This window comes from Taudactylus pleione, unplaced genomic scaffold, assembly GCF_031769625.1.
Source record: "Taudactylus pleione unplaced genomic scaffold, aTauple2 ptg000934l, whole genome shotgun sequence".
Lineage (NCBI taxonomy): Eukaryota > Metazoa > Chordata > Amphibia > Anura > Myobatrachidae > Taudactylus > Taudactylus pleione.
In genome coordinates, this window is record NW_028285335.1 from 1580929 (window position 1) to 1596965 (window position 16037).

Here is a 16037-nt window from a genome sequence, read left to right on the forward strand (position 1 = left end):
GAAAATTTTCAGCATTTTACCCATCTCCTGTTGGGGCGGGAGGAATGACGGACCCCTCTCTTACACTCAGAAATTACATTGCTAATGTATTCCATTACCACCAACAAATGTCATGTTAATTTCTGATCATCAGTAGTTCAGACAATGGTTTCCGGGCTGGCGACAAGCCAATTAGCTATGCAGAACGGAAGGAACAAAAAAACATCCAGCTACAGAATTTTTTGCAAGGGTTAAGGGAAGCGTGAAAAAAAAATAATAATAATAATAAAAAATAAATAAATAAAAAAAAACACCTAAGACAAGAGGCCATAAATACTTCAGGAGATTTAACGGAGGTTGACAAAATCTTTATCGATATTGCACTGATAGGCAGCTGACAGCCCTCATATCCCTTCATTGGATCGCCCTCGTCTTTTATGAGGTAGTTTACATCAAAATGTCCTTCTTTCGTATGAGAAAGACCAATGCTGGCAGAATAAGTTGCTGAAAACACGGAGGGAGGGGAGGTGAAACGCTAGGAGTTTATTAAATTGTTAAAAATTACGTTTTATAGGACTTTCAAAGCCGGGAAGTTTGAGGGCTGTGCATTTTTTGTAGGCGGCTGGTGATTTACAGCTCTGGACAGTAAATGGACCATTATTTTCATTCTAAAGTTTAAATGAGATTAAGGATGATCAAATACTTATAAACAGGGTTTAAAATACCCAGAGGGCTCCAGAAATGAAGGGTCATTTATAACAATATTATATGTGGAAGCAGTGTGTAATACAGAAATGCATTTAGATAACTGCATCTCTGGGAAATACAAGTTGTTACGAGCCCTTTACGAATTTACTATTTTTTAATACCAGCCATAATTTTGATTTGTTCTGCGTTTTAGTAAATTTACCGTGCATGTGTGATTATTTAACACGTACACAGCACCAATTTCACATTCAAGGATGAACAACTCGTTAGTGACATGTTTCCACCTCTCTTGCAATTACTTCCATTGCCCTGCGTATTGTATTTCTGTAATAGAATGGACTGTTACTTACGCTTTATGTATATATGCTACTGGAAAGTGTAAAATGCAGACAGACTAGGCAAGCCTTCATACAACATATATTATATAATACATTTTTTTTATATATATATATTTATTAGGGGTGAGCGGATTCGGTTCTACTCGGTTCCGTTCGTATTTAAAAAACGAATCTTATTGGCTATCCAAAACTCGTGACAGCTGATACCCAATAAGATTCGGTTTTTAAATCCGAATGGAACAGAGTAGAACCGAATCCGCATACCCCTAATATATATATATATATATATATTTATTTGTAATGAGACTGTCTCTGTTTTTCTGAGCCATAGATAGACGTGGCAACGCTAATGTGAAGCTCATACATCAATGTGTTTGAACCTGCAATTGGACTGCCATAGTCTTGTTTGTTTGGTCACAGCGAGTGGAGGATCTTCTTTGTACATTTCGTCATGGTGGATGAGGAAGACATGTCTGTGAGATTACGTCAGAGATGTGCGATTCAATTTTGTGTTAAACTTGGAAAAGCGGAAATGAAACACATGAAATGTTACGGCAAGCATACGGTGAAGAAACAATTAACCATGCTTCAGTATTTCGGTGATGGAAGCACTTCAAAGAGGGTAATACGCGAGTGACTGATGAAACGCGTTCTGGGAGACCATCCACCGTGCTTACAGATACCAACATTGCCAAAGCTGCAGAGATGTTGCAAAATGACCGAAGGGTAACTTTACGCAAACTTTCGGCTTCACTTGGCGTCTCATTTGAACAGGTTCAGCATATTGTGACAAAGGAACTGAAAATGCATTGCGTGTGTGTCAGGTGGGTACCCAGAAATCTAACAGAAGAGCAGATGGGACGACGAGTTGAATCGTGCAAGAACACCGTTGTCGGAGAGGATACTCGATTTCCTAACATCGATTGTGAAGTGTGACGAATCGTGGATTCGTCATTATGATCAGGAATCCAAACAACAGTCCAGTGTATACTTCCGCTTTTTCCAAGTGTAACACAAAATTCAATCACACATCTCTGAGTTTCATACTTACGACAAGGTCGTTAAACGAATCAAAAGATAACAGAGAAGACGCGGTGCTGCCAGGAAGCAGCAGGGCACGGGCAGATGATGACGCACCTGTGTGTGCCCCGCCCCCTCCAAGAGCGCGCCACGTCCTCATCTGTCCTTTCCGTGCCAAAGGCATGCCTCCTCCCTCGCGACAGGCAGGGTCTTCTATCTTCTGTGTCTCACCCCACAGCCATGCCCCCCTCTCGCAGCAGGGTCTGTCCTAGAATCAGGGGCTTTTCTAGAGAGGAGGGGGCCCGTGTGCAGTCTCCGACACGGGCCACCTCCTCTCCGCCCGGCGGCCGGCAGCGCACTGAGCTGTGCGCGGCCAGCGCCGGAGTTATAGACTCTGGGCACTAGAGTGTGCCCAGAGTCTATAGTGTATGCACAGGTCACCGGGAAAATGGCCGCGGCGTCCATTTTCCCTGTACTCTGCATACGACGGGAAAATGGCCACCGCGGCCATTTTCCAGTCATGTTACAGCGCCGGATCCCCGCGCCGACGTAGAACTTATTATGTAATAATAGGAGGTAAGTAATATTATGGGTGCAGGGTGTGCGGTGCGGGGCCCCCCTGGACCCAGGGGCCCATGTTCCCCGCACCCATTATAGATACGTCCCTGCCTAGAATGTTCTTTTATGTTTTTTGTATCCTGTAACTATTTTGGAACTGCAGTGCAAGCCACAATTAGTGGTTGACTTGTTCACAGCTAGTCGGAGCACGGGTTGTAACTCCAAGCGGTTGATAAACTGATAGGTTGCTAAGTAAGGAGCATCTGCAAATGCCCATGAACCCATTTCTCAGTGCATCCGAGCACCTATAAAGCTACTGGGTACAGGAGACAGGAATTGATCTCCTGAGCCATTGTTTTAAAACAAAATCACAGTAAAAAAAAAAAAATTAACAGCAGCGCCCTGGGGAGGTTTAAAAAAAAGAAATCTTTATAGGGGTGCAATAAAGGCAAGACTCTATTGTAGATCAGTCTAAATTAGTATGCAGCACTCCATTAATTACAAAGTCTTAAAAAAAATAGTTTTAGGCACCACAAAATTAAAATTAAAATTGCAGTGACAGCTGAGCGTTGCTCCCCGGTACTGTTGGCCAACAGCAGACACTTACCGCATTGACGGCCAGACCAGCTCACTTCTGCGAATGCGTAGCCTGGGGCACTGCCCCTGGAATCCAATTCCTAACTTCCAGTTGCAGATTACATTTTTATTTTATTTTAAATTGTGAGGAAACCAGAACCTCTGGATGATATGGTCTGTCTCAGGAGAAGAAATGAACAGTTTCCCAATTGTATCTAATTTCACAGGTTCAACAACCCACAACATGTTAACGGTACAATCAGCTAAGATCCCTGATTTGAATTTGGCGCTTTAAACTTGTTTCTTTCATTCGCAAAAAAAAACTGCAAAAAAATAAAAATTAAAAAATTCAGATAGTGCCGCAATGCTTTAATCTTTGAATAATTGGCCATTTTCCGGCGTTCAGTGCATGCGTGGTAGACTCTAGGCACTAGAAAGTGCCCGGTGTCTATGCGCATGAGAACGGAAAAGTGGCCATTTTCCAGTGTTCTGAACAGCGCTGACACCCGACGCGGGACCACGGACAGGTAAATTTAAACTAATATGGGTGCAGGGTGTGCAGTGCAGGGCCCCCCTGGACCCAGGGGCCCGTGTGCCCCACACAAACTGCACCCATTATAGATACGCCACTGGTTACTGCGTTTTTGCATACTAGATCCATTAAATTAACAGCACACTCCTCATAGCGCTAATTCAGACTAATACTACGTTAATGACTCACTTTCCAGTGGTCACATTGCATAAATATTACCATTTTAATTTCAGGTCTTATTGTGACTGCAAAATCAGTTTAAAGCGTCTGTTTTAGAAGAAAAAAAAAAGGAGGACATTACAGCATAATATTTATTGAATCCATTTAGCAAATCAGTATGCGCCAATAAAGGCTTAGAAATTGCATTTTTATGTCATGGCTTGATCTGAATTGCCATTGAAATATGGCAAATCAATGCAACTCTGTGCACCCGTCCACACCCAGCCCCGTTTTTGTGCTGGGTTATGGCATTTACAATTTACACTTTGTAAAAAAATATATATATAAAAAAATGGAAAAATCAATAAGAGCATTTTATATATTAGCAGCTTTATGTTGGCAGTGTAGACTTGCCGCTATTTAGAAAATTGATGTGGACACAACCATGCAACCTGGCATCTGCATATAGAAGCAGGACAGTGCTGATGAGGAAAACCTTATACATAACCTCTAAACCAAAACCATATAGAAAGTCCTCCGATGAGCAAAATAGATATTTTGCAGCTAGGACCGTCAGCTGTCCTACAAATGGCTCATTCCCCTCATCAATAACCAATCCAAGCTGTCTGGACTAGACCACCTAGCTAGCGCTCTCCCAAAAAAACTTTCCCTCTACAGTCTCTTATTAAGGTGCCGGAATCTAGGGGTTTGGGTACCGGGATCCCAGCGGTCAGAATCCCGATGCTGGCATCCAGATAGGGTTAGGATACTGACACTTGTCAGTCAGTATCCAAACCCTTCCCCTCTCCCTACCCCTAACCTCCCCCCATGTGCCTAAACCTAACCTCCTCCTCCCAGCACCCTAAACCTAACCCTCCCACCTAAGTGTCTAACCCTAACCATCCCCCTAACCCCAGTACTTACTGTCGGGATGCCGCATTCTAAGCGTCGGCATCCTGATTGTCGGTATATTGACCGGATTCCGAATCTAGACCCCAGAAAACGTGGTCTAGGTCACATGTTCAGCAAACATCAGGTGTCACGAAACAGCCAGGGCTAGTTACAGAACTTACACGTGTCTCTGGACTCCGGGCAGGTGGTTAGAAAGTTCTTTGCACAAAAGATGTTGAGTGCTCCAAGTGACCTTCCGAATTCTGAGACCCCGTACTAGTGACAAAGTCGTAGCCGGAGGGAACCCTGCATTATCATCATTAGACAGCAAATGTACAGAGCATTGGCCTATTCTGAGAAGAATACATCTGTTATAGTCCCCTTTCCCCACTCACTCCAACATAATATACTTGATTATGGTATTTCCTGTATTTATAGGCTCACAAATACCAATGGAATTAAAATGTACAACTGTGACGCAAGGACTTATCTACAGTCCCAATAGGACTTGCGCAAAATGAGCTCAATTAGCAGTGCACAAAAGGGTAGGTTACACTTTTTATATCTCCCAGAGAGATGGGGAGCAGCTTAGAAAAAACAGGGATGCGGTTATAGAGAAGAGCAAAATATTCCCTTTAAAGATCAAAATTACAAGGAGGATGGAGGTGCCGTACAATATGCTGACATTCAGAATGTCGTTATGAGAATGTCGACATGTTATTATTATTATTCTCTTTATAGAGCACCACAAGTGTTTCGCAGCACAGTACAGAGGGCGAAACAATAAGACAGTACAGGGTAACACAGTACAGTACCGATAGAACTACAAATCTCCACATTGAGGCAATGGGCGCAGTTGAAAAGTACAACGTCAGCCGAAAACCTGTAGCTGTCAGGGTGGGCGCAAATGATGGGTCTAGCTCATCTGAAAACAAACAGAATGATTGGGGTCCAGGGGCAGAACCCTAAGGAGGATGTATGGCAGGTGTGCAAGAGAAGTAGGTTTGGAGAACAGGAGGGAGGAGGGCCCTGCTCATGGAACTTACAGTGTAATGGGAAGGGGGAGATTAAGGAGTGAGCCACTGTAAGGGTAGGTAAGAGCAGAAAGCAGGAGTGAGAATTGGTGAGTACAAAGGGGTGAGGTAGATTACGGGGTGACATGGCTAAGTGGTGGACGGATATGCTTTTATGAATAGGTTAGTTTCCACCGCCTCCGCTGGGGTTGAGGATAGTCTGATAGAACGAGGGAGATCATTCCAATGGTGGGAGGCAGCTCGGGAGCAATCTTGAATTCTGGAGTTAGATGTGGTAACCAGAGGAGAGGACAGGTGACTGTCATGGGCCGTCCGTAGAGGAGAAGGAGGGAGCGTGTAAGGAGGAGGTTGGAGATGTAGGGAGCTGTGGAGTTGAAGAGGGCCTTGTATGTGAAGGTGAGGAGTTTGAAAGGGTTCTGTAGGGGAAGTGGAGCCAGTGAAGGGAATGGCAGAGAGGGGAGGCAGATGTGGATCGGCGGGAGAGGAAGATAAGTCTAGCTGCAGCGTTAAGTACAGATTGGAGAGGAACAAGATGGGGAGTCCAGTGAGGAGAAAGTTGCAGTAGTCAAGGTGAGAGATGATCAGCGAGTGGACAATGGTTTTGGGGGCATCCTGGGAGAGGAAGGGTCTGACTCGGGCGATATTGCAGAGCTGGAAATTGCAGGATGGTGCAAGAGATTGAGGACCTCATTCAGAGTCGGTCGTACGGGAAAAGGAGCCCGATATTCAAATGATTCCCTCGCAAGTTGCGTCCCTAAGTTCAGATCGGTAGTTGGGCGACCAAGGGGAGGAAGATGTCGGAAGACAAAAAATACGCCCCCTTCTCGTACGCATTGCACGTCATCTCCGGGCATATAAGGATTAATCGAGACCATCGGGAACCATCGGAACTGGTCGTAGAGCTTAAGGTTGACCATGCCCTCTCTTAAGCTCTACGATCATGTCAGTGTAAAAACCTCCCATGTCACATGTGCCATGACGCTACTTTGTTAATTATGCACTCCCATAATCCGTATGCACTCCCATAAAACGCCGTTCGCATAATGAGGCACGCCTTTGTTCGGATCTCCACTCCCCCGTTTTCAAGCACCTTCCCCTGTTACCACCCACAAACGCCTCCATCTGTCACTGAAACTACCGACCTGGCTGTGTTCAAGGAGAGAGAAATTTCTGATCGTAGCGGCTAGTTTGCGCACGCGCATTACGAACAGTATAGAGAACATCGGTGGCGTACGACCGTGAGTCCGCTTCGACCGACTCTGAATGAGTTCCTGAATGTGGAAGGGTGAAGTAGAGGGAAGAGTCAAGAATGACTCCCAGGCAGCGGAGTTGGGGAACAGAGGAAATAGTGGTATCGTTAACAGTGATAGCAAAGGTTGGGAGGGGAGACATGTTCTGAATGTTGACAGTCACAATGCCGACACTGGAGATGTCAATGGTCGGCATGTCGACAATGCATTTTAATATGGATTTCCAACCCTAACCCAAAAATCAGCTGTCGACATTCACAATGACGCCATTCTGTCCATGACAACATGCTGAATGTGGTCATGATGAATGTATACCGAATGGAGTTGGTGGAACAAACGTGGCATTATGCAGAATTTTGAAGTTACCTTTTGCCAACAAACATAGGCCCTGATTCAGAGCCGGACGCTCTGATAGAGCGCTCGCTCTGAATCAGGGCCAGGCTATTTTTTTTTTTTAACGGCCTCCTGGCCACTCGCGAGCGGCCAGGAAGATGGTCGCTATGGTCAAGACCATCGCGACCATCGGGCTTGCGACGTGACCCTTGTGGTAGGGTCTCGTTGCCGCAAGCTCTAACAGAGCCGAAATCTCTCCCACTGACGTCACTCGTGAGGTCAGTGGGGCCGGCCCCAGACGGAGGCATTCACATGGGAACGCCTCCTTTTGGGCAGCCACTCCCCCGCCCGCCCACCAAAGGGGACGTGCTGTCACTCAACATCGACAGCACGCCCCCTTTGTTGCGAGACCCGGAGCGACGAAGTGCCCGTCGCTATCCGGGTGTCGTGCATGCGCACGACGAAGCCGGCTCCGTCGGGCGCATGCGCACTGGCCCACCATCGACCCGGTTGCGAGCGCATAGCGGTTGCGACCGGGTCTGAATCAGGCCCGTATTCCCTTGTAAGACCGCAATCCTGGAAATGGCTGTGTAATGCACCAAAAGTGGAGAAGTGGCTGTGCCTTGAAGGAACCTTGTTTACCTGCTTTGTACCTGACACTTAATAGCCTTGTATTATCATCATCATCATCCTTTATTTCTATGGCGCCATAAAGGTTCCGCAGCGCCTTACATAGTACATAGAGTGACTTACAGTACAAGACAATACAGGGCGAGTACATGGTATATAAACATTGCTGCAACAGCGATCATAACCATCAAATAAGTCGTACGGTGGCAGGAGTCAAAGGTTAGGTGCCGAAGGTAATAGTAAGGGAAGGAAAAGCACATGGGGGGGGATCTGTTACTTTGTACCAAAATATATAGAGAAAGAAAATGGCCTGTACAGACATTTGGTCCGACAACAAAACAGTACAGTACGCGGCTTTTGTTCAAAATTGTATTTAAGGAATAGACTATAAATCCAGGCATAACATCAGATGAAACATTTTGATGACGGTGTCCCCTTTAAAACGCCTGTTGGTGTTTCTGTGAATGGAAGGTCACGTGCTATTTGCCATTATTGTATCCTCTGCATTTGCAGTAATTGTACAGTAACACGCTTAAATAACTATAGTGACATGAAAACATCCCAGTCTGATCTTCAGGAGATTATCGTGAACAAATGGAAGAAAACGATGTGTCCTCTGGGTAAATATTGTATTTTGTTTTGTTAAGTAGCAACAGGTGAATCTTATTTACACATAATGTGAAAATGCCTGCCAAATTATACAGTTAGTTAGTGAACCAGACGCATGACATTATGAAGGCCAGTGAAGGAAAACATGTAGAAATTACATTTTAGGATTCAGTGTATAACTAACTACATAGCATGCCTGTTATTGGTCTAGAGCAGGGTTGTCAAAAAATGCAGGCCGCCAGCTGCAGTGGAACTACACGTCCCAGCATGCACTGCCACAGTTTTGCCATTAGGGCATGCCAAAACTGTGACAGGGCATGCTGGGATATGTAGTTCCACAGCAGCTGGAGGACTCCATGTTTGACACCCCTGGTCTAGAGCAAGGCTGGGCAATAATCGGTCCTCCGGCTGCTGTTGAACTACACATCTCAGCATGCCCTGCAAGAGTTTCAGCATGGCCAAATAGCAAAACAATTAATTTCCATTTGCGGTGCACAGAAATCCAGATAAAGGGATTTATCATTGGTGTCCCTGAAAAGCATCGCTCCTTATATCTACATATCGCAGATATAAGTAACAACTTTTTGGGCAATTTATTAACAACCTCTTGCTGTAACAGTGGCCATGATTCAGAGCCGGAAGCTCTGACAGAGCGCTCGCTCTGAATCAGGGCCGTCCCTCCTACTTTTTGGAGCGGCCTCCCGGCCGCTCGCATAGCTGTGCGTGACCACCCACAGCTATAGCGAGCGGCCAAAATGATGGTCGAGATGGTCAAGATCATCGTGACCATCGGGCTTGCGACGAGACCCTTGCGATAGGGTCTCGCTGCCGCAAGCCCTGGAGTGCTTTTGGCTCTATCAGAGCCAAAAGCACTCCCACTGACATCACTAGTGGGAACGCCTCCGTCTGGGCAGCCATCGACAGCACGCCCCCTTTGGTGCGAGACCCTTAACAACGGCTTGGCCGTCGTTATTCGGGTCTCGCGCATGCGCACGACGGAGCCGCCTCCGTCGTGCGCATTCGCACTTGGGCAACATCGACCCGCTTGCGAGCGCTCAGCGCTCGCGACCGGGTCTGAGTCAGGCCCGGTGTCCCCACTAAGAGTCCGTCCCAGAGAAGAGACAATAGCTACCACTTTGCTGATGGGTTTGGACCCGGCTTACATCATTCACATGCGCAGGCCAATGGCCTCGCATGTGGCAGCCTACGATGCCGCGAAGGGATCCATGAACCGGTCTCCTAGGACTCACTGTGTAAGACCTCTAAAATCACTTATCCGGTCTTCACCAATAACAGCCACCCGCTGTTCCCTTAGGAACTGGAAACGTTCACCTGTACTTAGGTGGCTGCTTGGACTTAACTCGAGATGGTTGTCCTAGGGCCACTGTAGGATCTCAGGAGGGAGTGAGATATGCAAGCAGGAGTTGACAGGGTGCGGAATTATAACCCCAGAGAGACAAAGACCTAATGATCACATAGGGTTACGGTAAGAATTAAAAAAAAAAAGGGCAGACTAGATGGCTCAAATGGTTCTTATCTCCCATCAAATACTATCGGGTCTATTTACTAAGCAGTGTTAGGAGACAGAGTGAAAAGTGATAAGGTGTCAGCCAATCAGCTCCCAACTGTCATTTTTCAAACACAGCCTGTGAGATGACAGTTGGGAGCTGATTGGCTGGCACCTTATCACTTTTCACTCTGTCTCCTAACACTGCTTAGTAAATAGACCCCTATGTTTCTATGACTTCCAGCTCTCTAACTGTCCCGTTTTCTTCAGCACAGTCCTGCTTTACATTGGAGAAAAAAAATTTGCCAACAGACTCAGGTGAAATAAGGATTTGGTGGTAAGAACTGAATGCATGGCACATACAGATTGGCAAAATGAATCCTGAATTGTAGGTGACCTGTATTAGGCCTAAATCCAGGCAATGGCAAAAAGAAAACAAGGACTGCAATTGTCTGTACAGGTTCCCTTTAAAAACAGGGAGATTATTTTTATACTTCACCACTCAGGTTAATAGCAAGCGTCCCCTTAAAATGGAAATTCTCCCTCAGCCCCAGCTTGAGAGGTGGGTACTTCCAGTAAGTTACCTCTCAGTGTAGCCGCTGAACTCATTACAAATAAGTAATTGAAACCTCGAGGCCCAGGAAAATAGATGAGTATTGAAGCCTCTTGCTTTGTGTCTCAAGAGTACTTAAGATGTAATGCATAGGAGACGAAGTATCTCTTAGCCGCTATTTCGCCACCTGCAGCTGAAGATTCAGTACAACCTGCGCAGTGGACTCGAGAACGTCACAAGGCCGACAATTTAATGCACTACGCCTTTTAACATTCAGCAGGTTTCTTCTTTACTTTCGGCACTACTCGTGGTCAGTTTCATTTGTAACTGGATAAATGTGCACAGAAAAATACACACACTGAAAAATCATTTATGTAAAACTTGTGGAATTTACTTAGAGCCCCCCTAGGGGCAGACTAGATAGGCCAAGTGGTTCTTATCTGCCTTCAAATTCTATGTTTCTAGGAGTCATTTCAACAAGGATGCTTTAACAATTCGTAGATTAGTAAAAAAAAAAAAGGATTTACGAACGACTTACCAGCTTTACTCAGGGGCATCACTACAACTCGCTCATTGTGTTCTCAGTACTTCTGACCATCACAGAGTCTCTGGCCGTTGTAGAGCACTCGGGGCAACGACACCGCAAAGGCTGAAAGGACAAAAAATATATACATATGTATCGGCAGGCTCAAATGTAACATCGGCCAAAAAGTCATCGTGGTAAACACAACACTGAAAGGGGCATTTGTTCCATTGGAAAATGTCATAAATTAAAAAGTGCAGAGCTGTTAAAAAAGAAAGTACTTCAAACTAAGAAGAGAAGAGATGTGAGAATCACCCGCTTCCCCAGACCGGAAAACACAGCTGGATCTGTTTAAATGAATAGAATTAAAAGTAGAGATGAGCTGTTCGGTTTTGGCTCGGATCTTCCCGCCAAGTACGGATCTGTGCCGAGATGTCCGTGAAAGATGACGTTTTGCCTCGTTCTGAGATCTGAACTTGGAGGGAAGATCTGAGCCAAAACCGAACTGCTCATTTCTAATTAAAAGTATATTAAGCATATTGGGAGGGATTATGTAAATGTTCAAAGAGCAATGTATATAGTCCCTTGAAATAAACTGGTACCATGAGCAGGCGCACTCTCGAGTCCTGTGACTCGCCCGCTGGAATGTTGGAGAATGATTGGTACTTAGCACTGATGCTTTGCAGCGCTGGGAGATTGGGTTCAAATCCAGCGAAGGAACCAACCAACCTTCATGTGGGTTTCCACTTGGCGCTCTGGGCTTACCCACGGTCCAAAGAAAACACGGAAGTAGGCTCAATGGTTTTAGTGTGGGCATGTGTGCGATATGCAGATTACACTGTGTTGGTGTATGATTTTAACTATTGCTTACAGAAACACTACTTCTCCATACATTGCTCTGATCTCACCTGCTGAACTGCTAAGGAAGGAAGGAAAGGGAAGGAAAGGGAAGGGAAGGGAAGGGAAGGAAGGAAGGAAGGAAAGGAAAGGAAAGGAAAGGAAAGGAAAGGAAAGGAAAGGAAAGGAAAGGAAAGAAAGGAAAGAAAGGAAAGAAAGGAAAGAAAGATTTGTGAGCTGCCATTAAACTAGTTGCAATCTGTGGATACTACAAATGATGTGTAAAGTCGCTGTGGTAATAATCATGTCCCGGCAATAAACAAACGCAGCTACAAAACATATGATGAAAACAGTACAGGTACCAAGTGACAAGAGCATGTCATCAGAGAAGGCAGTACAGGCTCGTTTGTAATGGAAAGCGATTAGGCAGCTAACATATCAGCCATGGCAAACGCACATCAAATCAGGGGGCAGAAAGAGAGTGAACGGAGAGATCGGCAGCGCTGATCAGGATATTGGTTCAGTACGTGCGGGCAACAGGCAGTGGCAAATCATAATGGGGCACATGGAATGACCACCTGAGGGTTAGAGAATTTGTGGCTGGGGGGTACAATCACTACAGTGCTCCACGTATATACAATGCTAGTTCTGGGTCTATCTTCTATTAATTGGCCCATTAGTTGGCAGTAGTTTGCAGCTTCCGATTATCCATCCAAAGCCATGCCAAATTTGAGCGTTATATATATATATATATATATATATATATATATATGTAATAAAATAAAAAAAACAACAACACAGTTTCACTCTGGTGTGGACCACAGACCAAAATTAATGGTCAACCTATTATTCAGGATAATATCAGCATCAAAACCTTTTTCACCAGCCCGAGATCAATCTTCTTACTGAATGTCATAAGCTATACATAATGAATGTCCATTAAGGTCACTTTTAAAAGTTTTTAAAACAATTCTTTTATTTTCAATGCTCCTATTGAGGTCCATTTAGTTTTCCAAAACTACTCACTTTGCAAGTTTCAATAGAAAATAAATAGCATACAGCATCATTAATAAAATGTGCAAAATATAATAACAATAAATGTAAAAGTAAAAAAAAAAATAGATTAAAAATAGTGCATAAAGTAAAAAAGAAGGTAAGTATCTCCTATGTATATAGCTGCAACGCGTTTCACGTTATGCATCCACTTCTGCTGGCAGCAATATGAGCAGTGCAAAAATAGTTGGAGGGATTAATTTGCAGGGATGGGATAGAGGCTTAGCGCCCAGGTACCAACGTAATCTTAACACAACACTAACAACAGGTACGTTGCAAATGTATTACAGAAATCTCAACAGTGTGCTTCATTCTTGGTAGGAAAGTTAAGTTGCAACTAGCAACTATGCTGGAGCTCATATACAAACAGGCATGCCAGCCGTGAGGCCAATTAGCATGGTGTGAGATCTTAGGACTGTCAATTATTAGCTATGTGTTTGTGTACAGATACTCTGTGCAGTCAAACTGCCCCAGTTGTTTATCATTTCCTCCATTATACAGTCCATCTGTTACTATAGGTTGTGACAGTCATTGGACTGTCCAGATGGAGAGGCAGGACTTAACTATTTCATCACTGCAATTTACGGCTGTATGTTTTGAATGAGCTAAGTAATTCTCTATCTCTGTGGGTATCAGCATGCGGAATACATTCAGAGGCTGCGATACTGTCAGCACAGACGGTGTAATGGTTAGCATTACTGCCTCACAGCACTGAGGTCATGGGTTCGATTCCCGCCACGGCCCTACCTGTGTGGAGTTTGTATATTCTCCCTGTGCTTGGAGGGGTTCCCTCCGGGTACTCCGGTTTCCTCCCACACTCCAAAAATATACTGGTAGGTTAATTGGCTCCCAACACAAATTAACCTTAGTATGTATGTGTGTGAGCATGCGATAGGGAATATAGAGTGTAAGCTCCATTGGGGCAGGGACTGAAGTGAATGGCACCACTGCGCCCCGACATCAGCAGCAGCGAGCAGTCTCCCACAGCAGCCCAACAAACAGCAGGGCTGCTGTGAGGTAAGAGGGAGGGAGAGGTGGCGTCGGACCTGGGCCCTTCCAGCATGCCCGGGTAATTAGTACCTGCTCCCCCCTCCCTCTCGGTGCCCCTGCTCCTGTCATTTTTCAAACACAGCCTGTAATATGACATTTAGGAGCTGATTGGCTGGTACTTTATCTCACTCCACGGCTTTGTACATCTCCTCCAGAGAAAGAGAGATGAACACACAGACCTATATAGATATATATATATATATATTTTATTTTTTTATTTACTAAAGATTATGGACAGATAGATATGACTTGCTCCCAACAAGCCAGGACGCATTATTGCAGTGACCCAAGCCGTTACGGCATCGCACTCGCAGCGTAGGAGAAACAAACTCATTACAACTGAGCAGTTCACCTCAGTCCTTCAAACTCCTTCCACCCAAAGCGGTTGCAATCCAAGCGTTATACATACCAGAGAATTTATGGAGTATCATAAAAAATGTTGGCCCTCATTTAATAAACAAACAGCAACGGCTCTGTAAGCCTCTGGGAGGTGGACGTATTCCATTGTGTCTACAAGTGTTCCGAGATTTTCCGTTCATTTCAAGCAGAGGAGGATTAACCTGGAAGCCACGAACATACAGCCTTGCAGTTGTCACACTGTGTTCCTGGACCGTAAACTGTTTAGGTTACGATGCCAGCTATCACACCCGCTGTGCCGTGTTGTGTCTCTGCAATGCCACGCGAGGACTAGCTACTCACCATCTCTGCAGATGAACGAGTGCTTGGGGAATAGGATCACAAACACCTTGTTCTTATAAACAGGAGCTGAGTTTTCTAAGTTTTACATCTCACCCACTGCTTACTTTTCCCCACAGCGATTTTTCCTGGGTAGAAAGTAGTCTGCGGGGAGCAGGGAAGGAGCAGCTGCAGCATCCCAGGGGCAGGTCCACAACAAACAGCTTGTTTACGCTTTGCAGAAGTGTAAACTTAGACAAAGAACTCCTAAGGACAGAAGACGCAAGAATCGACAGCATGGTTGCAAATTAAATAAATCTGGTTCTATTTACAGATTGAGGGTGTTTAATTTTAATTCAATTTTGTTTAATTCACAGTGAGACGTTCCAGTAAATTTGTGTTTGCAAATGTACAGTATTTCCAATTGATGTATGCGCGGGTGGAGTTTGCCAAGAATAACGGTACTGTATAGTGCTGGTTGATAGTATTTACTAATCAGTGAGAGAGCCATTTAGCCCCACCCAGTACGATAGTAAAAAAAAAATGACACTAATATAACCTACTGCACATACTCCAAACATCATATTTCTCCCCTGAATCCTTCACTAGGTATTCTCTGGGTTTAACCTCACAGGATCAGTAACCCAAAAGCCACTATTCACGCGTTTCACAAGTTTCTGCCAGGGACAATTATGTATTAATATATGTTTTACAATAAACTGCAACTGTTAGATATAGGATACTTCCTCCCAGAGACGACCCCCTCCCCTAAATGTTACTTTATAATTATTCGGTTTATACATTGTAATTGTCTGTTGCCATGGTGACATGGTGAGGGATGGGACTGGGATGGATATAGCTGCTGGAAAATGACAGTGCTCACTTATGCGGCTCTAAGAACTCCAGCAGCCAATCAATAAATACAGTGAACTATGATTGGCTGGTGGAATTCACAGGGGGAAAAAACCAGCATTGTACAGTGGACATCAGTGTACAGTGGACATCAGAGGGCGATCTAAGTAATGTACAGTGGACATCAGAGGGCGATCTCTGTAATGTATAGCGGACATCAGAGGGCGATCTCTGTAGTGTACAGTGGACATCATAGGGTGATCTCTGTAGTGGACATCTGAGGGTGATCTCTGTAGTCTACAGTGGACATCAGAGGGTGATCTCTGTAATGTACAGTGGACATCAGAGGGTTATCTCTGTAGTGGACATC

The 16037-nt window shown here is 44.9% G+C and overlaps 1 protein-coding gene across 3 annotated transcripts in view; it reads right to left on the bottom strand.

The window, feature by feature from the left end:
- FOXP1 (forkhead box P1) overlaps positions 1 to 16037 on the bottom strand; it is an 801632-nt gene that overhangs the window by 696091 nt on the left and 89504 nt on the right. For all 3 annotated transcript variants that reach the window (XM_088459772.1, XM_088459768.1, XM_088459769.1), the window contains one exon: positions 11216 to 11326. The gene's annotated coding sequence lies outside the window, so the exon portion shown is untranslated. The remainder of the gene's footprint in view (positions 1 to 11215; positions 11327 to 16037) is intronic.